Raw genomic sequence first — 27,017 nt, 5'->3', positions numbered from 1 at the left:
CCAAGAGACCAAGTATGAGTTACAATATTCACTGCTGTGATGAGATGCCAGAAAAAGAAGCGACTAAGGGAGGGAGGCTTTATTTTGGCTCGCAGTTTAAGGAGGGTACAGTCTATCATGGGGAGGGGAGAGCGAGCATCAGGAGTGTAAGGCTCCTGGTTACATCACACACAGGCTGGCAGCAGAGGATGCTGGATGCTGGTGCTCAGCTTGCTTTCTCATTTTATTAAGTCCAGGTCTTTAGCTCACGGGTTGGTGCTGCCCACAGTCGGGGCGAGTCCCCTCTCCTTGGTTAAATCTCTATAAACATCCTTAGAGACACACCTAGATGTGTGTTGCCACGATGATAAATCCAGTTGCATTGACAATGAAGATTTATCATCCCACCCAGGTGTGCTTATATTCCTCTCTGATCTATCAAAGCATCAAACATATTGACCTAAAGTTTGCACAGCCAGTGGGCACACACTGGGGATTAAAAAGCAGCAGACATTGAACCTCAGCTCTGCCTCCATCTCCCAACTATTTTAAGCCTCAGTTTCCTTAAATACAAATGAGGACAGTAGCAGTGGGTCATTGTTACTATGGTTCTTGTATTAGGACAAGGCTTCCTTGAATCCTTATCTTCATGCCCTTCAGCCCCCAGTTTTCTTTGCTCTCAGTATCCAGAATTTATCCTTTTTCTGTATGAGGGCTCTCCTCAAGTTTCTGGAAGATTCTGTGCCTGTATGAAGTAAAAATGGGAAGTGCCTGGGAGAATACATCTCTCTGACGCAGCTCTTGTGTGAATCTGTTTTTTCATTATTACCACAAAATAACTGAGGTGAGTTTACTTTATAAATGAAAGACACTTTTGTAGATCTCAATTCTGGAGATTAAAGGGCGTAGTTCCAACATTAGCTAGGCTGTGTGTGTATGTGTGTGTGTGTGTGTGTGTGTATGTATGTATGTATGGGAAAGAGCGGGGAGAGAGAGAGAGAGAGAGAGAGAGAGAGAGAGAGAGAGAGAGAGAAGATTTTGCAGGGGCCTGGGGATCTTGCCCTTTCTGAGAGCACAGTGCAACCACCCTGCTGCAGTTTGTTTCTGAGATGCACTCCCTATGTTCATGTTTGGCCCACGGGACCCTAACTTCCAGTGCTATTTTTGGAAGCCGTGAACACTTTAGGAAGTTGAGCCTGGCTGGTGGAAGTAGGTCACTGCGGGAAAGCCTATGAAAGTCATGCCAACCTCAGTTCTAACCCGAATGTTTTGCTTCTTGATCTTCTACCATGTGAAGAGGCCCCACCACACACACCTGCTGACGTAACCTTCACTATTGCCTCCATTACAATGATGGGCTGAAACTCCCCTAAACTTGTCTCCGAAATAGCCCCTTCTCCTTCAAGTCACTCCTGTCACGAATGTTGGTCACCGTGACACCAAAGGAACTAATAATAGACATAGACGCTCAACATTTTCACCTCACAATTTTGCCACACTGAGAACTAAGCCTTCAACACATGAGTATTTAGGAGACATACTCAGGCCATAGCCAGCCCATAAAAACCCTGAAATGATAGGCAGAGGGCCTCTAGGTCTCCAGACCTCCTCATGGGACAAGCCAGTCACTCTGAAAGCATGAGGTATCAGCTGGCTCAACCGCCTTGCTTAGCTTCCTTCTTGTCTTGTTTCTATTCTGTACTCTCCCTTGGGGGACACTGCTTAAATTACTTCTGCCCAAAACGCCACTCCTCATGAGTCCTCACCTCAGAGCCAGATTGTGGGGAACCAACCTCAAAGCAGAATTCAAATTTTTGAAGTTTCCAGTCCCCGTTGGACCACAGAGAAGAGCGGCATCTTGGGTCCTGTTCTTAGTTCCTTACCATCCCAGCTGTTCCATGGGGGGGAAAAAATCAAAAGATCACAAAGGGAGACTTTGCTGTGATATGAGGCCCCTGAGTGGCATGGGAACACAAAGATGTCCTCTGGCATCTCTCAGCCCACATCCCAGGCATCAAAGTGTTCTGAGAGACTGGATTCAGCCATGACCAGGCAGGTCATGTGGAAATTGAACTTACATCTCCACAGAGGGTCATTGCTGTCAACTGAGCCAGACGCGCTTCGCTCTGTGGGAGACGCACACTGTGAACTTGTAGAATTTGGATTGTGGAAGATGATTTCCCAAAGATTCTTGCTGAGATGACACAATCCACCCCAGGTGAGTTGCTGCCAGCTGTATGCAGACCATGTAGAAAGCGGTTCCTTTCTCTTTTATTCCAATATAGATCTCTTTGCTTTTGCTTAGGCCTGGCCGGGGATCTTTAAAATCCTTTCAAAGATTGGAAATGATTCCACAATGACCCCAAAGCGGGCAGATTCAAGACACAGCGAGGTACATACTAGGCAGAGTCTCAAGTCTCTTGCAGGGCAAGTGTGTCATAGTTTCACACGGATTCTCCATTAGTGTGGACTTGCTGTCTCTTTAGTGGGAAGTACAGGGATGTCATGGAATGCTGTAGAGAAAGAGTCTTTGAGGTCACAGTGTAGTGATTGCTATGTGTGCAGAAAATTCCAGTATCTCAGTCCAACTTGTAACAGTGCTGAGAGCCATCAGGGAAGTCAAGGTCTACCAGAATGGGGTTTGACAAGGGCAACCTTGGTTCCATCTTTCTCTGCATTTTCCTCTCCACTTTTGCAGAGATGACTCTTGAACAAGATCCAGGGAACACTCCAGTTAGGAGTCAACTGCTAAGACATCTCATCTACAATAGATGTATTTTCCTCTCTCCATAGCCAGGACTCCTGACGGTAGCAGAGAGAACACAGCCACAGTCAGTGTGGACTCCGCTCTTGTCTTCTCTGGAGGAAATGCTTATCCAATGACAGAGAAGGCAAGACCTCCGAGGTGCAGACTGAGCATGAGGTGATGGCCATGGCCACCTCATTCTGATGTACACAGGGGGGTCTAAGCAGAGCGCTGGGAAGCTCAAGCCCCAGAGCAGACACCCACCTGGAGCACTCCCCACCTCTCGCTTCACACACAGCAAGTCCTGCAGGCTGCATCTGGCTGTGCTCAGTCCCTTCCAAACCCTCTGCCTCCGACCTACCCAGAGCCACGGCTATCTCTTTCTTGCGCCACGATGGTTCCTTGCCTCTTGGCAGCTCACTCTCTCCACTGTGGCTAGAATGACTTTTGAATAGTTAAGTTTTCCACTTCTAAAATCTGTTACTGTTTTTCCACAATTAGTTGTTCTCTTGATTCATGACAGTTTGATGTATAGATGGCCTCCCACGTTTCTCTAAGTTATCAAGTAAGTAGATTTCAGCCTTTCTGCTCTGATTAGAATATTAGCTGCCTCCTCAGCCATAAATTCATTATTTCGTTGAGTCTGCTGATACCTGTTTGGGTATCAACCTTTAATGCTGTGCATGGATCTCTGCACTTGGTTTCTGATAGGAAATCACAGCTGCGCGTTAGCAAGCCTATGGGAAGGGGGCGAAAGCCACGGCTTCAATTGTATCGGGACGGATGCCAATCATACTACCATGAAGGCAGCTCATTGCCCCATTTACTTTTTTGGGGGTGGGTGGGTATTGGGGATTTAATCCAGGGTCTTATACATGACAAACAAGCACTCTACCATCGACTCACCTACCTGTACTGGCTGCTTATTTCTCCTAGGTGCTCTCGGTTTCCCAGGGATCTGATCTGTCCACGTATCCAGTTTTCACATTGAAGGGGCCAATCTAGAAGCAGGACTATCCCTACCTGACTGAAAAACTACCTGACCATGCAAAGCAAAGACCTTGATCATAGTATTTCATTCAATATGCACTAGCTTACAAAAGTCCTCTCCTACTGTATCAAAGTCTATGAAGCAGCGGCTGGGTCTGTCTGGGCCACCAACCTTCACCCAGTTCCTAACATTGCATTTGACATGCCTCATTCAAGAAATAATCATTAGCCGGGCGGTGGTGGCACATGCCTTTAATCCCAGCACTCGGGAGGCAGAGGCAGGTGGATCTCTGTGAGTTCGAGGCCAGCCTGGTCTACAAGAGCTAGTTCTGGGACAGGCACCAAAGCTACAGAGAATCCCTGTCTCGAAAAACCAAAAAAAAAAAAAAAAAAGAGAGAGAGAGAGAGAGAGAGAAAGAAATAATCATTAAACAATGTCTTGTTTTTGCTTTTGCTTCAGACTTCTTTTTAGAAAAGATTCTTATCTAAACACAGAAAGCAGCTGCAAGATAGGGCATGCTGCCAAATGAGAGCAAAGGACCCTGTGTGTCCACTTGGAGTCTGTGGGGGGGAAAAGACAGCGGGGCTTCCATGGTCCAACCCCCTCTTCCTGCTTCTGGGAAAATTACTCCTTCATCTCTGGCCTCCTGGCCTCTCTCCGGAGTCTGACTTCACCTTCCTGAAAGCAGGAGGTTTTTTCCTACTAAATTCTGCTGCCTGCTGCCAGCAGAGAGAGGTGGAGCCTGCAGAGGCGGCTGCAGGACCATCCTGTGCCATTTGAGGAGACATTCCCATTAGTCACTGGGTCCTGGGGTCTCAGCAAGCAGGATATGGAAATCCGAAGGGAGAGAGGGCTTCGTGCTGCACCATTTTTGAGTCATCCGTGAGTGTCAGTACCCCCACCCCACCCGTGAGCACGACTGTGCCATCTGCAGCCATCTGCCCAGCCTCTCAACCGTGGTACCAGCTGCAGTAGGTACGAGGGCCTTCCCAAAACAGAGGGTGCTTCCTGAGTCTGAAGAGGAGGAGACTTTAACAATCAAAGCTCCTCCCCAGCCGTTTTATAAGTAAGGAAAATAGGCCACAGCTGAGATGACTGGCCCAAGGTCACCCTGGCAAAGGTGAGGGAGCTGGGACCAGAATGAAGGGCGCCTGATACCCATAGGTACTGGGACCGCATCAAGGTATGCTCCCGCATACCCTTTTCATCTTGTCCTCCCGATCCTTCTTACGGTTTCAGCCCCAGGCCTCAGCTTCAGTGACACCCCTGCCCCATCACGGCATAAGCTGCTTCTTCCTTCTCGGGCCTCCAGGTCTTGCTGGCCTCTGGTCATGTGGTACTTGCCTAAACAAAGCTCCCTAAGTGGTAGCAGGCAGAATATAGGAGCAGCATCTGAGGGCCAAGAATTGGCTGTCGCCGGATGTGCTGGCGAAGGCTGACACTCACTTCCTTCCCGAGAGAGTAAGTGTGATTTCCAGAGCCTTGGGATGAGAGTCCTTCCCAGGCCCCTCGCTGCGAATGAACTCCTTTAGCAAGACCACACTGACTTAGTCTTTGCGCTTCCGGCCCCTCCTCGCTGCTGTCATTTCTTCTCCATTGCTTTGATCGTCTCATCAGACCGGCATTCCCTTTTTAAGAGATGTCACCGTACCTGGAATCAGTTGACTCCTGTACCCTACACTCCGGCTTATTTCTCTGCCTCTTCGTTCTCCCGGGGGTCACTTAGGGCAGAACTGTGTCCAGGACCTGTCATCTCCAGTGCTGAGAAGGCTTTGTCCTGAAAACTAGGCTGTCTGGGATCTGACCCCCTGAGACAGAAACCTGGTACAAAGGGGAGGATGGGAGGGTGCAACCGCCACCTCCCACCCCAGCTAGAGTTTGGGGAGGAGGAAACAAGCCGCAGCCTGGTTATGTCACAGGGCTCTACCCTGGCATGGTGTTGCCTGGGAAGCTGAGTGTGAGGGCCTGTGGGACTTGGCTGGCCAGCTGAGGACTGTGGTGTCTTGTCCTTCCAAGAGCATTTTCAGTGTGATACATGCAGGAATAAACGGTTCAGAGATCAGCCAAGTTTGGCACGCACTGTTCCCTGCAAATCTCTGTCCGTCTTGCCAGCTTGTTCTAGTACCCTTGGCTCTGAACGACCCCACAGTAAGAAATGTGAACATCACCTACTCTATCTTCTGACCTTAAAAAGCCTGGCAGGTACCTGGGCCTAGCGGGGGCTAAGGAGGCACTGCAGAGGCGAGGTATCCTTGTTTCCCCGAGATCTGGGCTCAGGGACCCCCGCTTTGGCTTTAGGTTTTGTTTCTTCTTATTTGAATTTCTGGAGAAAAAAAGAAAGAAAGAAAACACTCCCCCTTTTCCCCCAAAAAACAACTAACTAGTTCGAGGCCAGAGCGGAGCTGGCCAATGAAAGGCCGAGCTGGAGCATTACAGCATCAGCAAGGCCGCCCATTGGCCTACCTGTCCTGAGGCGATGTGGCTTCCCGCCCCTCCCCGCAGTGTGGGGTCCGTGCGGGCAGAGCTGTGCGCGCGCCCCGAGATGCCCGGCGCGTGCCCTTGGCCTACAGCCCGTAGCTCTGGGCGTCCGGGACTTTGCAAGCGGCCCAGCGAGCGTTGGGCAGCCGCAGGATGGCAGCGGAGTCCGCGCTCACCAATGGTGGCTGCGGGGACGTGTGGCGCTGGCCTCTGCACTAGGGAGCTGGATTGCAGACTTCCAAGGCACTTGTCCCTGTGCCTTGCTGGGGACCTGCATCAAGAGCTGTGTTGTGGTGCGGTGCGTTTCCAGCTCACTTTTTAGCATTACATCAGCCACCATCTCTGAGTTGAGCTGAATGTATTGTTTCTGGAATGAAGACTGCATTCCTAGTTCCCTAGTAACTAAATAGGACTAAATTGTGGTCAACCGGGTGTAAACCAGGCATTCTGGTGGAAGTCTGTTGTAATCCCAGCATTTTGGAGGCTGAGTCAGAAAGATTACTGTGAGTTCAAGGCTAGCCAAGGCAGCAAAATGAGACCTTGCCCCCCACCACCAAAAAAAAATAGCCAGGGAAAGTGTGTGTGTGCACGTGTGTGTTTGCCTAACTAACTTGCTTATGCAATAGTGGAACTATTATTCTTCAGGTTAGGGAATTGTTCTTCAAGTTGTTGGTATTCATTTGTGCATGTGTGTGTGTGTGTGTGAATGTGTGTATACATATGAATATATATATGAATATATATATATATTATTGTAGAATCCTGCTAATGAGTGAAACTGCCTGAGTTGGACTGTGCTTGAAATCGTTTCATCAACTTCCTTACAAATGATACATTTTCATTCATGTTTGTGGTTGAATAAAACTCCCTTGTGCATAAGTATCATAGCTTTATCCGTTCATCTATGGATCTTCATCTAGACTGATTATGAATGGACTTGGCTGTGCAAGTATCTCTGTGATATGTTCTTAAAACCAAATCTGACTTTTAGAAAGACCTCCCTCGAAATTGTGGTTGATGAAGGAGAGTGAGGTTGCCCTGAAGGAGCAAATTGTCCTGGAGCCCTGGTGGTGTCAAGAAGATTCAGCATAGTGGCCAGTTGGACACTCTTGTGATAGGCCCATGAGGCGACAATGCTGCCAACCAAAATAAAGAAGGGGACTAGTTGTTCTTTTATGGGCAGGATAGGTACAGGTCAAACAATTCATTTGTTTTTACATAGGTTGAATTCTACCTTCTTGGAACATTCCAGAGGGATCACACTAGGACCATCTGCCATGTTAGTGTCAAGTTCAAGTTGGGTTAAAAGCAAAGATTACCATATCCTTATTCATCCAGAATTAGGAGCCAGGTATCTTCACACCACGCTTGTGGTTTTGGTCCCAAATTTCCCCAAACATTTGTAGCCATCCATCCCCATTCCTTCCTTCCTCCTTTCCTTTTTAAAAAAAATTATTGTAGTGTGTGTGTGTGTGTGTGTGTGTGTGTGTGTGTGAGAGAGAGAGAGAGAGAGAGAGAGAGAGAGAGAGAGAGAGAGAGAGAGAGAGAGATTTGGCTCTCTCCTTTTAGCATTTCCGTCTCGGCTACAGACTAATATCTCGTCAGGTCTGGCAGCAGGCACCTTTTCCTGCTGCCTCTCTTACCAGCCTCTCTTCTCTTGATTGCTTTCTTCTTTCTCGCTTTCCTTCTTATCACTGTCATTATATTAGGATGGATTTCAGAAAGACCCCAAGCTCTCTTGAGGACCTGCACCATGTGATGAAGGCCCAGTTGCCATTCACAGTCAACATGATGTGTAGTTTGCTAGCTTGGGGCTGATGTTTTGGCTTGGAAATTCTGAATCTTTGGATGTCTCCCCTGATATCTGAGATGAGAGTGAATGTTTAGAAGGATCTGTCTGAGATGTGTATCGCGGTGTGGCTGCTGTTCTGAGCTCCCTCTCTATCCATTTGGAACTTTCTCCCATGAACCCAAACCTATTCCTAGTCAGGGCCCTCCCACTCTCCTGCTATGAGCATGTAGGCATGGAGCAGGCAGAGGGATTTAGAAACAACTTGGTCATTGTTGCATGAGTCTTAATTAATTGGTCTTAATAATAAAAACTTGGAGCCAGATAGCGGGGCAAATGCTGAAGGATCAGAGAGAGACAGGAGCAAGTCACAGCCAACTCCTAACTTTCTAACTTCTCAGCTACAAAAGGGCCGAACTACTGTCTCCTCCTGCCTTATATTCCTCTCTCTGCCCAGCCATCTCATGTCTGTCTGTCTGTACAGACCTCCAGACCTATGGTTAACTAGTGGCTAGTTCTGCCCTCTGATCTTCAAGCAAGCTTTATTTGTAAGAGTACAAACAAGATATCACCACATTTCCCCTTTTTTGTCTAAAATAAAAAAGGTTGTAATATAAGAAAAACTATATACAATAAATAGAGTAACCATAAATAATATATACATGCAACAAATACATCAACAATGTCTAGTCCATTATCAATTGACAGATTCAGAGAAAATACTCCATATATTTTTATCTTTATGAGAATTTTTTACTTTAGACAAAAAGTGATGAAATGAATTTTTTTGTTTTCTGTAAAAATATGACTGGGCAGAGGAAGGAAATTATAAGCAGAGAGGAGACAGGAGCTCAGGATTCAGTCTGAAGTTTCATAGAGACGGTAATCAGTCTGAGGACTTGTAGAGACAGGATACCATATCTGGTCTGAGGATTTCTTAGAGGTAAAAACTAGTGGCTGGCTGCTCTGCTTCTCTGATCTTTCATATCTGACTCTGGGAAGACCAGTTAGAATTCACGCTACCTAAAATTAGGATTTACAGGTCCCAAGTTTTCTTTTAAAATATGATGTATTTGTATCATATTGTGTGTGTGTGTGTGTGTGTATGAGTATGTGCAAATGCCCATGGAAGGCAGACATGTCAGATACCCCTGGAGCTGGAGTTCATGTCATCTGAGTCATCTCTCCAGTCATTCTGGTCCACCTCTTGATGTGTGACCCCAGAGAAGTCTTTGCCAGGCTCCCACCACTGACCAGTGCTTGCTGTGAGGTCCTTGAGCCTCTGTTTTTTCAGAGCCTTGGCCTCAGTGGACAGAAGAGACACATATGCCCACCTTGCATGGCTAAGGAGATGAATCAAGAACAATAACAAACATGGAGGGGCCTCCCCGAAAGCCAGCCGCACCAGAGGTTTCAGCTCCTGAAAACTGTCTTGGATTCTTCTTTGTCCCTTCCCAATTAAATAAAGCCGAGTGGCAGACACAATAGCCACAGAGCATGCTCTGAGGTCCTGCTAACCACTGCCTGCTGAAGGAGCATTGCATCTCCAGTGGTTCTGAATGCCACGCTCTTCCCACACCAGGAGCCCTGATCAAGCGTGTTGATCTTGACTGCTGTCTCTGTCCCTCCCCGTGAGGTTCTCAAGGGCTCCATTGCTGCCTTCATCTTGGGAGCTCACACTTATGCTGTGTCTCACCTCCATCTATTAGGCATGCCAACTGCAGGCAAGAGCTAGATTTGACTGTAACTCTTTGTTTTCCGGTAGGAACCTCTAACACCCAAGGAAGAATAACTATTTCTCTATAAAGCTGTGATCTCCCTTAGAAACCAGGGAGCCGCTTTCTGGGGTGGTCTTTTTCTTTTTTTGGTTTGCTAAGGGGATGCCTTTCCCCTGCTCATTTTGCTGTGTAGTCCTGAGTGCTGCTCCTTGGAAGGGACCTTCATCCAGTGGTCATGACCCTCCGATGAGGCGGCAGCAGCCTGCAAAGTTCTGTTACACACTGATGACACCCAGCAAGCCCTTTGACCTTCACCTTTGTGAGCTAGAGGCTGAAGGTTCTCAGTCTGCCTTGGCAGAGCCACCACCATACAGGCACAGTCCTGAGATGTTTGCTGTGCAAGCAGAATATGATGATAGCAATGATGATGACCATAGCAGTGCATCAAGACCCTCCACCTGTGTGTGCGCATGCGGGTGTGTGTGCATGCCTGCGCACGCATGCTGAGGACAAGACAGAGTGCCCACTGCCACACTTACCATCTCTCAAAGTCTGCAGGCAGCAGAAGCATTCTGCTCTGTAAGCGGGAAGCTGTAGTTCAAAGTCACAACGTACGGTGCTAGACCTTGCACAGACAGATCTTGTGACCAGGTCTCACAGCACAGAATTGGCCCTTCCTTCCAGTTTACGCACAAAGATGGCTTTCTTGAGGACTGCCGCCTCTGTTGGCCGGACCAGTCTTGTCAATTGCTCTCTGTCCTGTTCATTCTGAAGTTCCCCTTTGGGGGTGGGGAGGCACTCCCAGCTAGAGGTTCTTCCTCCAGGGCTCCAGGCCTCCAGGGCTCCCGGGCACTAGCAGAGGGAGACAGTGGGCTCTGCAGCTCTGCCCAGCTGGGAGGATGGGGCCGCTCGGCCCAGTTGCCTATTGATTGACTGAAATTGGATTTGTTGACACAAACTGCCAGTATTTCACAGTGATGAAAGGATTGCCCACCGGCCTTATAACAAGCACAGATTTCCCTTAGGGCCTCCAGAGCTGCTGGCGTGGTTCTTTTGTGAGGAGAAGGAAGCAATTAGGAGAACGGGGGAGGTTATTAGGTCTTATTGCTTCCCTCAGCTCCCTCACGCACAGCTCACAGGGCTGTGTGGGATTTGGGACTCCCAGTCCTACCTGCCGTGGGTTCTGTTTGTCCCTCTCTCCTGCATCAAACCAGCCGGGAGATCAACACAGCCCGTGTTCGCTGACTCCAAAGCATATGGCAAATGCATACACAGATTTGGGTCACCCAAAGAAACCAGCAGGTGGAACCAGCTTTTAACAGACTTTAAAAATAACAACATCACTTGGGATAAATACAAACTCATGAATGTGGGAGACACACACACATCTCTCTCCCCAGCTTTCTCCGTCCCCATGTTTTGTCTCAATAAGAATGCCACACAGTGGACATGTTTTAAAGGTGTATTCAGCTCACCCAGCCAGCCAGCTAGACTCACCGGCAAAAAACAGAGGAGGGGACAATGTTCTGTAGGGATGCAGTTGCTTGCAGGAATATGCATGGGCGTAGGGGCAGGTGTGTGAGGGGGAGAGGCGACAGCATCAGAAATAATGCCACCTCGTATTGTACAAATGTTACTTTTGCTGTGATGAAATATACATAGCATAAAACGGACTGTCGCAACCATTCTTGGTGTACAGTTCTGGGGCACTGAGAGCTGGGCTGCAGGATTGTCCAACTGTCACCCCCTCATCCAGCTCTTGGTGTACAGTTCTGGGGTACCGAGAGCTGGGCTGCAGGATTGTCCAACTGTCACCCCCTCATCCAGCTCTTGGTGTACAGTTCTGGGGTACCGAGAGCTGGGCTGCAGGATTGTCCAACTGTCACCCCCTCATCCAGCTCTTGGTGTACAGTTCTGGGGTACCGAGAGCTGGGCTGCAGGATCGTCCAACTGTCACCCCCTCATCCAGCTCTACAATCTTTCCTCTTCCCAGCAGGAGCCCCACATCCATAAATCCTGACTCCCTGCTTCTCTCTCAGCCCCTCTCAGCCAACACGATGCCTCTGTGTCTCTGTAATTTTGAGGATTCTAGGGGCTTCTCATGACTGGAGCTACAGTGTTTGTCTTTGTGGCTGGCGTATTTCACCTAATAGAATGTCTTCCGTGTGACCCATCTAGTAGCACGCCTATTTCCTTCTCTGAAAGATTGAACAATATCTGTGTGCAGAGAGCACATGGCGTTGTTTATCCCCTATCCACTGATGGACACTTGGGTTTCCTCCATTTTCTTTTTCTGTTGTGACAAAGACTGTTTATGGACATGGGTGTACAGATGTTTGCCTGAACCCCTGCATCCTGGTCTTCTGTGTACCTAACCTGAGGTGGGACTTCTGGGCTACACAAGAATTCTAGAATTCTTTTTTTTAGAAGCTGTGATATTTTTTTTCCCACAGCAGCTGATTCATGTCTCCACTTCACACTCCCACTAGCGATGGGTGGGGGCTCCAATTTTTCCAGTACCTTCTATACTGTTTTCTGTGTTAGTTATTTTTACTGATTGCCAAAACAAAATAACAACAACAACAAAAAAAACACAACTGGATTTAAAAGTGACCAAGAGATTTGTATTAACTTTTCCCAAGAAAATGAAGAAATGGTCAACATCACGAGAAACGTGAATGTCACTCCAGAGCTGAATTCCAAACCACAATGAGACCTCACCTTGAACAGGCCTGAGTGGCTGCCGGAGAGAGTGAGAGGACAAGGGACCTCTTTGTTTTACTGACAAAATATAAACCGAAAGACCATTATGGGAAATATGGAAATCCCCCTGAACCAGTCACCTAGAGTTACTGTTAGGTGTCCGTATGTGTCCAAAAGATAGGAAATTAGTATCTTGAAGCAATATTGTGTTTACCATGGGACTGATCCTTGTAGTCACGCCATACAAAAAGCAGCAAGCTGAGTACTCATCCACAGACAAATGGATAAAGAAAACAAATACACACTCGATGTACTCACGCATATGTGTAAACCGAGCCTCTAAGAAGCAGGAACTCCTGAGGTTTAAGGGTCTATGGTAAAAGGAACACGGGTGACATTGTGCTAAGTGAAATAAGTCAGGACCAAAAAGAAAAACTGTATCTTCTTATTTCTATGAGGAATCCCAAAGTGTCAAACTCTTAGGGACAGAGTAGAAAGGGCATTACCAGATGCAGTACAGGGAGGGGTGTGGGGAGATGCTGAACAAGAGGTACAAAGTTTCAGTTGTATAAATTAAATCCAGGAATTCAATTGTAAGTACAGCTAGCAGTGTTGTGTTGTTTGCTTGACCTTGCTGAGAAGGTAGACCTTGGTTTTCACCATGCCAAAAAATACAGCAACTATGAGGGGCAGGGTGTACTTGCTGGCTTTGCTGTGACTATTGCATGGGTATCCATATAGCAAACCACTGGGGAGTACACTTTAACTAGGTATAATATTTAATCCTCAATCATACCTTAATAAAACTGGGGACTGGTATGGCAGGAAGAAAAATGATCCCCAAATGTGTCCATGTCCTAGTCCCGGATCTGTGACTCTCATTGCTCAGCAAGGGACAGTTAGTTGCCTGTGGATTTAAAGTTGCTAATCAGCAGACTTTGACAAGGAGCACTAATTATCTAGGGGTGATTACTTAGGGTTGGGGACCATGAGATCCCAAGGGTCCTTCTTGTAAGTAGAACAGGCAAGCAGGGAGTCAGGGATATGGTAACAACCTCAGAGAATCAGGCTAATTAGACAGAGGAAAGACTGGAGTGGCTATGGCTTCCTTTGGAGGAAGGGGACAACTAAGAAAGATACACAGAGCTCAACACGAATTAGCAGCCGGGACAGATTTAAATCAGCGGTAAGGATCGCAACAAGGGAACAAGCCCATGAGGAACTGAACTCAGCGTCTGATTTGTGTAGAGGTGAATGGGCGTTTTAAAGGGACAATGAAGGGGCTCAGAAGAAGGGGAATGTGTGGGATCTCAACTGAGCCAGGAAGGCAAAGCAACTAGGAGTCAGGCCAGCTGTGTCACTGATGGAGGCAGGTCCTCCTCTCACCAAGGCTGAGAGACACTGGCCAGCCTTGAGTTTTCTCAGGCTGCAGAAGAGGGTTAAGGTCATCCTCGCAAAGGGCTTTGAGCTGTTACAACTGTGTAGTGTTTGCTCAGCTCTACAGACCAAAGAGGAAGCCCAATGTAGAGAGCCCAGAGGATCCTGGTGAGAGTTTCCCCAAGCAATCTCCCTTAGAATTGGAGCTAAGGACATGGGCAGAGTGAGAGGCTAGAGGAATCCAGAAACCAACAACTCCTCCAAGGCTTCCAGTCAGAACTTTGACTCCAACCAAGGAGACTCTTTGGGACGCTTGACCTCTAGCTGTCTAGAACAGAGAGACAATAAACCTGCATAATTTCTGGATACCTAAATTTTCATTTATGTGTCACAGCGGGATTAGGAAATTAATGGAAGCAGTCAACCCTAGACAGAAGCTCAAGGTCTCAGGAATATAAACAGGCCCTACACAGTGCAGACAGGGATCTCCTGGAGACAGAGGACTTGCTTTTGGAAGAATAACTGCTGCCATGGATGTGGTTCTTCCCTGGGGCTGCTCTGGTTCAGACTCTCAGGAGTGCTTTCTGCTAAACACTTATGATCCAGGTGAAAAGGTCCAGTTTTGACTGAATCGTCTAAAGTCCCCTCAGTGGTAGCTGCTGAGGAAGAAAGGCACGATGCAGATGCTTGTGACCATGGCACAAACACAGTGGACTCCAGAACTGGTGTGGCCCTTCCCAGCCTACAGTGATGGGTGAGGGGCTTGGTCGGGCTTGGCTCTGACCCTGAGAGCCTAGGTTGTATCTCTGTTGGAAGCCAAGGGAAACAAGGCCTGACTGGGGAGCCCTACTCCTGTGTCCCTGTGGACAGTAAACTAAAGTGGAAGAGGCCTCACTGTTCCCCCAAAGTCTCAGAGGGGGCTGCTGTCTTTGTGTTTGGTTGAACTCGGCAGCATTTGGGAAGCGGTCTGCTTCTAAAGCCCTGGATTGCCTGTGACCCCCTTGCTACTTTGTGGTCAGGTTGGAAGAGCGACAGAGGCTCTGGGAAGAAATGCCTTCAATGCCAAGGCCAAGGTGTCAGCTCTCTGGATTACTATGCAAGATACAGGAAGAACTCGTGGGAGTTTATTAGTAGACCCATGGCAGTCTGTATGATAGCAGAAGGTCAAAGAAACCCAAATGTTCATCAACCAGAGAGTGGCCCGTCCATACAGTGGTGGATTATTCAACTGCCAAATGAAGAAACAACATGGATGAAACTTGAGAACATTTCACTCAGTAAAATATGCATATCATCAAGAACCAGGCATTGCATGATTCTATTCCATGGAACGACCGGAGCAGGTACATTTAAAGAGACAGGAAGTCTATTAGTAGTTTTAGGGGCAGGGGAGGTAACAGAGGAGTGAGGACTGAAGGACTGCTTTCTGAGGAGATAAGAAATTGTCCTGGAAAACCAATGAACTGCACACTTCAGAGGGCGAATTCTGTGACTGTAAGAAACATAGCTCAGTGATACTGTCAGAAGGAAGTAGCTGTGGAGTTGGCCTGAGCCAGCAACCTGCCTGTGACAGTTTGAATAAGAATGCCCTCCCCCATAGACTCATATTTGAATGCCTATTCACCAGGAAGTGGAACTCTTTGATAGGATTAGAAGGATTAGGGAGTGTGGTCTTATTGGATGAAGTGTGTCACTGGGAGTGGGCTGTGGGGTTTCAAATGCCCATGACAGGCCCAGTCTCTTTCTACCTGCACCATCAGGATGTAAATGGCGTTGGGAACATTCAGGGCTGGCCTTTCCTCTTCAGCTTTCTGGAAATGTTTTCATGGATATTCCCATATGTATGTTTTCATGGTAATTAATTCCAAATCCAATCAAGGGATTGGTGAGATGCCTCAGTCAGTGTTTGACACTCAAGCATGTGGATCTGAGCCCCCACACAGGGACCCAGGTGGTGTGATGGTGCATACCTGGAATCTTAGCACCAGGGAGGCTGAGATAGGTGTGTAACAGCCCAACCAATTGGTGAGCCCCAGGTAAGTGACAGACCCTTGCCTCAAAAACTAAGGTGGGCTCGGCAGAGCTTGAAGATACTGACCGATGTCTGCATGTGCACATGCACCTGTGGGCAACCAGGAGCTGGAGTCTTAGTTTCCATGTATTTCACACTCACGGGTGTGTCTTCACTGAGAACCTAGCTAGCTTTCCCTAGGTGAAACTGCTCGATGCTTCATTGGTTAGGTTGAGTCACTGGTCCCTCAACCCAGAATTTGCTGTTCTTTACAACTCCCACCTGGAAGCACTGCCCTAGTAAGGTCACCATGGGTGCATCTCCTCCTGTTGTCTGGACATACCATGCTGTGGACTGTGCAGACAGTTGGGACCATAGCACAGGTGTCTAGGATCCTGCTCCTGTTATTTTGTGACTTATAATGGTCCTTGGTTTTATATTATCACAGATTGATCAATTACACCATCCCTCTTCCTCCCCAGATCATTTATCACAATGCTGGAGCATCCTACCAGGAGACAGAACTGATAGAGACCTCACTATCTGTTGACATTTGTTCATTAATAGGCCCTGCTGGGTATGTTTGTTCAATCAGTTATGTGTGAATCACCCAACACTTCTGCTACCCAACCTACATTTTTTCCATCTGTTCCTTGAAACATTCATTTTGGTCCTTTAGCATATATATTATGTTCTGTTGTAATAGCTGCTGCTGTTTGCCTAACTGGGTCAGATGCCACTACAGCAGGGGGCCATGGCCTATTCTTCTTCTTTGAATACATGAGATACCTTCTCTGAACCCTGGGGTGAACCCCTGCAGATGGCCACATAATCAATTTACCTGCCTTCTTATTTATACCTATTCTGATCCTGCTGTATATTTTTGTTCAAAATTATACATGAAGAAAATCAGATTTGCTTTGAATTCTTGTTTTGAGCGAACCAACTGTGTTTAATCTAATAGCTGTGGTATAGAAATGAATATGAGACAAGGAAGAACAGCTGTGAGATGCTCGCTGTAGGCGCCCTTAAAATGGGGGCTCTTGAGCTTTGAGAGGATAAACAGCTGACAGACACTAAGCTGGCTGAAGACTGGTGCTGATGGGAGTGGCTGGGAAGAAGGACAGCGCTGGGGAGAATATTCTGTAGGGAGGACCCCTCTCCTGCTGGCGGGAAGGCAAAGTGGTGCAACTGCCCTGTAAGACAGCACAGAAGGCCCTCACCAAGGTAAAAAGAGAAGTACCCCACAGCCCAGCTGTGTACCCAAAGGAACTGACACCACAGTGCTCAGGCCTCTGCACTCTTCACTGAGTTCACAGCAACACTGTTCACAACAGAAAGCCACTGCAGATGATTGGATAAAGAAAATGTGATATGCTTTGCACAGATAGCTCATTTGCAAAATGGAATGTTATTTGACCTTTGAAAAAGAAAAAGAAACAAACAAACCAGGGACTGGAATGACGGCTCAGTGGTTAAGAGCTCTTGCTGTTCTTGCAGAGAACCTAGATTTGGTTCCCGGCACCCTTATAGGGTTGGGGAGGCTCATAGCCATCTGTAACTCCAGTTCCAGGAAATTGCACAGATGTGCATATGGAGTCAAACCAACACACATACATGCCCATAAACAGCAATTATAAAAATAAACCAAAATAAAAAGGAAGAAATCCCAACATTGAGACAAGATGAACGAACCTGAGAAGAGCGGGCTGAGTAAAAGAAGCTAAGCACAGAACAGTAAGCACAGTAAAGACTGAAAGAAGCTAAGCACAGAACAGTAAGCACCGTAAAGACTAAAGATCCCAATCACGTGAGGCACCGAGAACAGAAAGTAGAATGGCGGCTACTAGGGGCCTGTGGAAGTTGCAGGAAGCTGTTGTGCAGTTAAGGTGAGCTTCCTGGAGTATCAGGAAGACTGGCTAGAGCGATCTGCCCCATAGCATAGAGCCTGGAGTCAGTCATACTGTATCACGTGATTTACATTTGTAATAAAGATCAATTTCATGGTAATTGATCTCACCACAAACAGAACACAAAGGAACAGAAGAGAAGCACAAGGAGCTTGCAGGAAGCGTGGGATGCATCTGGATCATATTTACCTCTAACACTTCTCTCTCACTCCTCCAATACACCTCCCCAACATGTCACTTTCCTGCCTTAATGCACTATTCTTTTTGAGGGGTAGTGGAGTAACCAGTTAGTGCAGACTGGAACGTTGACTTGTCTTGTGGGCTTGATCTTATATCGGTCTTGTGTGGTAACTACAGCTGCAATGAGTTCATGATCTCAATGGCCATGCCATGCTTATAAAGCATTTCATGGCACCCCTACTTCCCTCATCTTACATTCTTTCCAATGCCTCTTCTGTGATTTTCTCTGAGCCTTGCTGAGCATGGAAGCATGGTTGTAGAGATCCCATTTAGGACTGAACACTCAACTGTCACTTATTCTTAGAACTTTGACCAATTTTACAAATCTCTGCATTAACTGCTGCCCACTGCAAAAAAAAAAAAAGCTTCTCTAGCCAAGGCCGAGGGCAGTGCTGACCATCTATGGGTGCAAGTCCAGGAGACAGTTTGGCAATATGTTCATTTAGCAAAATAACAATTGTTGGCTCACCCACTGGGGCCTATGATCTCCACGGCCTTTTGACCACATTTCCAGTGTCAAGCATGGATTCTCTTGACATTGTCTGCATGGCTTCAGGGATTGACCTGAATGGAGCCACAAGGTAATGAAGACAGGAAAGACATACAGACAGGTCCAGAAAAGGTTGGGTCAGGTGGGTAGATCTAATGGAGGTCAACAACTACAACAGCAGTCTGGAAATTCTGTGTGTTTGCTTTATACATGTGAGTTAAAGAGGCAGGTTTATTGTATGAAGCTAAACAAGGTAGCAGATTTTGCTAATCTTATCAGGGGGTCTCTGTAGGGGAACAGAGTCATCCATCAGGAGGAAGTTGTGTTATGCACATTGGTCAATTGTTCAAAAACTCTCATAATTGGACCAGAGGACAGTTTTTCCAACCCTCTAAGCCTCACCCAGGAAAGTCTTTGACAATTCCCATCAGTCTGCATTGGGGTTGTTGCCATGGCTTTTTCCATGTCAACAATACACATTCACTTATGATTCCATCCACTTGCCACATTTGCTCCTCAGTCCAATCAGGAAGTGGTTATTTGCTCCCATAGACTTCATACCACTAATGCACTGTGAGCTCGTTGGTTGCTCCCATAACCTTCATACCACTAATGCATTATGAGCCTTCTTGCCTGGCAGTTCAGTATTGCAGCAATGAGAGTCCATCACTGTGTAATACCATTGATGACTTCTCCTCCAATCGTCTACATAGCACTTTCCAGCACCACAAAAGCTAGCTACCAGGAAGAAAGTTTCTAGTCAGTTCTAACTTGACTTCTCCAAGTGCTACATCCAGTATGGTATAGTGTCTTAATCAATAACAGGGTCTTACCATCTAGTTCTGGTGGACAACCAAGAGCAATGGCAATAGCTTATGCTGTTTAGGGGGTGTTTGGGATCTTCCTGACAAACAGCTCATAGGGAGGTGACCAAGGTTGGTTTTTCGAGAAATACCCATATCAAGTGAACTTGTGAATCTGAAGAAAGAAACTTAGAAGGACACTGAGACAGCCAAAGCACACCCACTGGCTAGATTACAGGAAAAGTTTTTTAGTGATTATAAATCTTTGCTGATTTACTCCATTTTTATTGCTTGACTTACTTATGATCAATCAAACTGAGGTTTAAATTCCTTGTCTGATCAGATCACTGTTCACTGTATCAGTACTGTGGAACAGACCTTGTTCAAACACCTGGCAAGCCATCCTGAAGCTGGATCAGATTCTTCCATGGCTCGAGCTTCAGCTCCAGCTTCTGCAGTGTGGGGAACCTCACAGGATGTTTGGGGAGACTTGCAGATGCTTAGCCCAGTGCCTAGTACTTAAGCACTGACACTTGTTGCTGTTCACTTTAAATGCTCACCCAGTGTCTTCATGGAGTTAAGTATCCAAATCCTGAAATTCTCAAACTGAAATAGCTGTGTTTCAGTAGCTGTCCCAGTGTTCAAAGCAGCAGTTTCCTGTAAGAGATTCAAACGTTGCTCTCAGGCTGGGGAGATAGAGATGGTGTGGGACTTGGGCTTTCTTCTCAGCACGATAGGAAGACAGAATGAGGTGCTGGGGTTTCTAGAGCCCGGGAAAGAAGGTTCAATGTACAAGTCTGCAACAATAATGCACCGTGCTTGCTGCAGCAGCCACCCTATTGTGAAGTGTAAGCGTCAGCTTCACAGTGTCTCCTGCTGAACTGGAGTAGCTATGGGGTTGGAAGAAGCACTTCACTTCTCCAGCCTTGTTCTTCACTTCATCACCCCACTCTGAGAAAAGCATGGAAGGAATGAGCACCTGCAAATCTACCTCCCAGAGCTGGCTCTTCACAAACTGTGACCTGCTACCCCAGTGCAAGTCAGGGTTGTCACAGTGAGTGTGCTGTTGGCAAACAATATAGCTGAAATAGCAAAACTCAGTGTGCATTCTTAAGTTACTCCAAATGATTTACCTGGAATGATCTAGAAGCTATTAAGACTCTCAGAACAACCTGTGCAATGTGGTTTTACTTCCCATGGCTCCTCATCAACTCTGGTCAATTCATGGCCTCTTTGGAATATATATTCCTATTTGGAACCAATTTTTTTTTAATCAATCAGTCCATCAGTCACTAATCTGTCTTAGGAACTTCAGAATAAGTAAAGTGAGTTTGGAAGGAAAGATTTTTGTTTGGCTCATGGTTGAGCCACAGTATTAAGAAGCCCAGTATTAAGTGCTGTGTCCCCTGGGCTCCCAGTATGGACTGCACTCTGCATTCCATGGTAGGAAAGCAGGGGCTAATGGCAGAGACACTGTATGAAGGGCGACTTTTAACCAGTCCCACGCAGGAGAGCTCACTGTTGTCTGAGTTAACCAACTACCATAAGGCAGGCATTAATTCCTTTTAACCTAATGGTATCAACACGACTTTGGGAAAGGGATGAGCTGCAAGCAAAACATGGTGGCACTGGGAAGTGATCGCTCAAGGATGCCGATGCTGTGGGCAGCAGGAGCCCTGGATCCTGAGCTCTTCTGGTGTCCCCGTTCCTACTTTGATCTCGATTCTCGCTGACTCGCTATGAAGTTCTCTGCCTTAGCCTATTTTCTCCTGACTGCACAAGATGAGTACATGTACAAACGCAGCTAGGGAGAACAATTAATTATGAATGTGGCCTGATCCAAAAGGGATGCTAAGAGGAATATCTTAATCTTTTGAGAGTCATAAATAATGTAAATAATTTCCCCATGTTTTATGCAAGTAGACTTTTTCGGTGGTAAACAGTGAGATTACGTATACACATACATATATTTTTTCCATCCAAAACTGTATGTAATTAGCATTTGGAAGATTGTAATTATAACCCGGCTGAGCTTTTTTGTAGGTGCTAAAATTGATTTCTTGGCTGAGTTATTTTGCAACAGACATAAACCACTAATTGTACACCTAAATGAAATTGAGTGTGAACAAATCGAGTAACTTTTATTTTACCTTGGATAGTAATTTATTGATGCAGATAAAACCCCTTAATTAAATTTGGCATAGCCGAGCCTGCAGAGGCCACACATAAAGGTATTCTGTCGCCCAGCTTTAGTGATTATTTTAATTTTAGAATATGCTCTCCCGTTCTTGGGGAAAATTGTGTATCTATTGAGCCCTGCAGAGGGAGGAGCTTCTTTCAGTTTGGTAGCCTTTGAGTCCCAGGTAGAGAAGGATGGATGGATCGTTTGTAAGAAGCGCTGCTCCTTTATAATTGTAAACTAAATATATCTAGGATGGAAATATGTATCATCATTCCATACCGGTCTCATCTCAGAAACTTCTGCAGTCCCTCCAAAGAGATGAAATGGGTGAATATTGGTGACACATTTTTTCCCAATCAATACATCTTAGGTATTTCATCGAAAATAAACCACTCACTCACATGCATTTCTTTCTTTGGCTGCTGTAACACAAGTACTATAGACTGGGTGCCTTGAAACAACACGGACCGCTCTGAAGGTCTGATGTTCAAGACCACAGTGTTGGCAGGGCTTGGCCCTCTCCAAAAGCGGCAGGGGTCCCCTCGACTCCTCCACCTTCCGGTCTGTTTTCTCAGTCTCTGTTTATTCGGTCCCTTAGCATTCTCCCTGTGCGCGTCTCTGTTCACAAGCATGGTCTTTTTGTAAGGACACTGTCTTAGTTGCATTTCCTGTTTCTCTGATACAATACCCTGGCAAAGGTTACTTAAAGGAGAGAGGTGTTATTTTTGGCTTACAGTTCGAGGATGTAGGCCACCACGGCAAGGTAGTCTTGATGGCAGCTGGTCATGTCTTGTCTATGGTCAGAAAGTAGAGAACAATGCGTGTTCTTCCTCACCTAGCTTCTGCCTTGTTGTGTGATTCAGGATCTAAACCTAGGAAGTGATTGGCCCACTTTTAGGGTTTATCTTCCCACCTCAATTAGTTTAATCAGGATACTCTCTCAAACATATGCTGAGGGGCTCATCTTATTTCAAAAACCCAGCACAGGTGTCTGGAGGCTTGCCGTCTAGGTGACTGTGGTAGTTCACTTGTGACTCAGTTTCCATAACTGAGTCAACTATGACTTGTAAATCATTGAGTTCCAGCTTGCCTGGTCTGCCTGCATCCTTGAGGGCTGTGAGAAAGTTCTCATTAAGCCCACGGGAAAGAGCATTTTTCCCATGAGAAAAGTGCACACTATCTAGTAGAAAGAATACCACTGATGCCAAACTGTAGGGACATCAAGTTAGAGAGTGAAACTGCTTACAAGCAGCAGGCACATGACAGACAGAAGTCCGCTTACTCAAGGGCAGGAACGGTCTTGTGATCAGATACTGCCTGACTGCTGTGATGTGCTTTGTTCTGCTTTTGTATATAAGCAGGCTCAGAAATAAACTCACGGCTGCGCAGAGTGAGCTGGCTGTCCCCCGAAACTATCGTACTTTCTGTCTCCATTTCTTTCAATCTGACATTTCCGTAATCCTCGCACCCCTACCCAGATACCCCCAGCTAATTTTGTTGGAGTGGGCTCCGACAGGTGCTTTCACTTCCCATCAAGTTGACAAGAGCATTCACCATCAGAGCTGCCAGTCACATTGGTTTAGTGGCCTCCCCAAGCCATCTCCGCTTCGTTTCCCAACAATCCCACTTCCAGACACAGTCAAATTATGAGGCACCTCACTGGTGGTGAGGACGAGGCCCACAGTTCCTCCCCTAGCAGAAAGAAAAATACAGTAGAGACTGTAAACCTGCTTGAGCAGCAAACACAGATTCCGTGCACAAATCACCACGATTAAGAACTGCATCCACCCTTGGTTCCTTTTAATTCCTATTAATCAAGAGTCTGATCTAATTTAAGATCTACCAACAAGCTTAAGGTTTGTAAAAAGATTTCATAAACACGTGTCAACTTTTTACCATTTCTGCTGGGATTAGGAATGGCTTTCAGCTGGAAAACATTGAGAGCGTCGAGCCAAGGGGCACAGCATCAGGACACCTTCCAGGGTCTTATAGGGTCTTATGTGCCGGTGTCTGCCCCCCAGGGTACTGCAGGAAAATGGAGGGACTCTGTCTGCTAGAGATGACTGAGCAGAGAAGTTTCTAGGAAAGGGGGTTGGCTTATTTCAGATTTTCAAAGTATGAGAGTGGCCCCATAAAACAATGGGTGCTGTGAACTCTTTGGGGGGGCGGCCAACGTCCACCTCTGCATTTGCTTCTTCCCGAGTGGTGCTGGGATCAGCCATTCCACCAGGAATGGAGTACTGTCTGTTTCCCATCTCAGCTAAGAAAGGCACTTTTTGGACCCTCCACCTGTTCTTTCCAGCCTTATTCCTTCTTACCACACCGGTCAAAGAAGCTTCTGAGTGTTCTCATCTCAATGCTGCATCCAGAACTGAGGAAATATCCACAGGGTGATCTGCATACTCTCAGGTCACTACGGAGCCCGCTGTGACACCCACCCATTGCGTGACTTCCGCACTCCCCGACCTGACTACAGTCATCGCGGCACCTTGGGTTTAATTGGTACTGGCGTCGGCTGAGACCCCGCATACTTGAAAACTGGTGCGTTCCCATTTTCCTAGCATGAAGTTACACAGTGCCTTGGGAAGGTTTGCGATATTGTGGGGTCTTTTCTCAAAGGAACCTAGTGTCTCTTCGATCCCTGGGCCATGGGTGGTGAGGGGTAGCCACGCCCTTTCACAGCTGACATCAGATCTCTGTGCACCTTCTCTCTGTCATGTTTTTCTTTGCTCTGGGTAAGTCCTTTAGCCTAGAGCTCTTTTCCATTTATTTGTTCCGGTGCTCTTGAATCCCCTCACTGTTCTCAGCTCCCTACCTCCCATAGTATGTTTCTAATACAACATATGATGTACCTATTTCTTTTATTTATTATTACCTCTTTCCCCTGCAAGATTGTAGACCCTATGAGCATGGGATAATTTTTGTTAACGATGTATCTTCATGTATCAAGCTTGACCTATCACTGAGGCTCAATAAATAATTATTAAACATATTTTGATGTTGCAGAAGTAATTTGAGGTAAACAGGTAAATACAAAAGGGAACCTAGACTAGGTCCTAGACTTTTTTTCTTCCTGGATCATTAGTGTTTACAAGCTGTAATTAAATGTACAGGGGATATCAATAAATCTATGCATTCTCAATGGATCTGTTTTCAAATTCCACATTAAACAGTCCTGTTAAGGCCAGCATAATTCTGTTATATTAGATGGCATTAGCTTTATAGTCTTTTTTTTCTTTCACTCTGTTCACATGACCTCAGTCAAACTACCACACTTTTTGGTCTCCTTTTTCTTTTCTATAAAGTAGGGGTATTACACACACACACACACACACACACACACACACACACACCCATGGAAACAACAAGGGGTATTATTTGAAGAGAAGAAAGGAATAGCGGAGGTGGGGAGCAAAGGGAAAGTAAGGGAGCAAGTGTGGTCAAAACAACTGATATTTTTGAATGAAAATGTAGTGAAACTCCTTACTTTGCTCAGTTGATATATGCTAATTTAAGCATTAGAAGGTTTATATGTAAGGGCTGCTGGTCAGGAAGGGCCCTGGACATATCTACTGTGCTGCAGGTGATTGTATAGATACAGCATTATGGTGTTCATTCATTCCTATTGAAGATTTATTGGGTGAATGTGTACTTGGTGAAGGTCATTGCACAAAACAGTCAAAGTCCTTGTCCTCATGGGGCATTCATGTCATGGAGAAAGACAGACATTAAGCAAAATAACACAGGTAAATGTTAGATATATCAGATAGCATAATGGGTGAAGGCATTCCCATGTAGCTGGTAAAACATTATTTCTAGGTTTATCTGTGAGGATGTTGCTGTATGAGGCTAGCATTTGAGCTGGTAAATTGAGTAGACAAGACCTATTTCACCATGACATGGGTGACTCAGTTAACTCTGTGCCCCCAAGGAGTATGTAGAACAGCCCACTTCTATAGTGTGCAACAAGGACCATTTGCTGACTATTGTTGTTTGTGACACTGTTGTCACTGAGGGAGAAGCATCTGGACTCAGTTCCCCACCCCTGCCTATGGCATGCCTGGCAGCTCATTGGTCCCCACAAACTCCCAAGTTCTATGCAGATTTGTGGGTGCCAGGTGTTCACTCTTACTCAATGGATGATTTTCTTCCACTGTGTAGGTAATAACAGAGGCTCTATAATTGCATAATAGTAGAAAATTGTCCTTGTGCCTGTTTCTAAATCTTGAGAACATAGGTAGACCCAGGTCCAGAGTGTAGGATACTCACTTCATGTCTGTTGTATGAATACAGACTTTTTCAAAAATGAAAGAAATCACCATTTCCCCCAATGGACCCTATAGAGAGTTTCTACTAACTATTGCATAAAAAAAACTTAGATCCGTTCTCTGTGCTGGGTTTATGATACCATTTATGGCTCCCATAAGGGAATACATGATAACAGGAAGAGATATAACTTACTAAATACCAAAGCAGAAGTCATTTATTTAATCATTAACTATGAGACTGGCAATGTGAAAATGTTGTCCTGAAGAAATTAATTTCTTAAGCTGGGCAGTGATGGCAAATGCCTTTAATCCCAGCACTCAGGAAGCAGAGGCAGGCGGATCTCTGTGAGTTTGAAGCCAGCCTGGTCTACAAGAGCTAGTTCCAGGACAGGCTCTAAAACTACAGTGAAGCCCTGTCTCAAAAATAAATAAATAAATAAGAAAGAAATTAATTTCTTAGACACATGCACATCATCATGCATGTGACTTAAAGGTTTCACTTTCAGATGCTCATTGAGAAAATGACAGAAGGGTTAGTTAAATAATCCCAGCTATAATGGAATTTCATGTTACGCAAAGAGGAAATTTCTGTGGGCAAAGAGAACAGGGAGAATGGTTATTCTACTAGAAGGATTGGAGCCTTAGAAGAGGAGGAGGGCTGAACATCTGCCTCAACTTCCCCCAAAGAAACCAGAATCATTTATAACCAGGAATGTCCTCCTCCTGGAATGTAGGGACCCTTATCCTTCCTTTTTTGTCCTTATTTTTCTCTGTGTATGTCCTACAAAGCAAAGGACAGGCCTTCAATAGCAGCAGTGGAGTGGTGGTGCTTCCAAGTGGCGTCCACACTCGTTCTGGAAGCCAGGGAGGACCCTGCATTTATGCTTAATCATTTGGTGTGACCTGAGATGTCAATTTCCCCTGCTAAAACTGTTGAGTTCCTGAGTCACTGTCCCACTCCTTCCTGGGACTGATTCTAGAAACAGGGATTATTAAATGTTTACAGTCTTCTGTCTCCATCAAAGCCGGGACAGAACAAAAAGTGGGAGTTAAAAAGCCATAATTACCACTAATAAAACAGAGAAAACCATGAGGAAGGAAATCCTAGAAAGCCCAAGTTGGACAGATTTGAGTTTGGAAGACAGGGAGAGGCATCATAAATGGTCTCCTTTTTTTAGTGGGAAATCGATGCCTCCAGCTGTGGGGAATGTGTTTGCAGTCGGAACTAGTTGGGAGGCTGAAGCAGGAGAATCAGCTGGGCCCACACCAGGCTTATCAATCCCAGGCCAGCAGGAAGCATAGCAAGCCTGTTTCTTGAAGCAGTTCTGGGAA

Source organism: Microtus pennsylvanicus, chromosome 4, assembly GCF_037038515.1.
Source record: "Microtus pennsylvanicus isolate mMicPen1 chromosome 4, mMicPen1.hap1, whole genome shotgun sequence".
In the NCBI taxonomy this organism is placed as follows: domain Eukaryota; kingdom Metazoa; phylum Chordata; class Mammalia; order Rodentia; family Cricetidae; genus Microtus; species Microtus pennsylvanicus.
The sequence above is the reverse complement of the archived record's forward strand: the minus strand, read 5'-3'. Positions refer to the sequence as shown.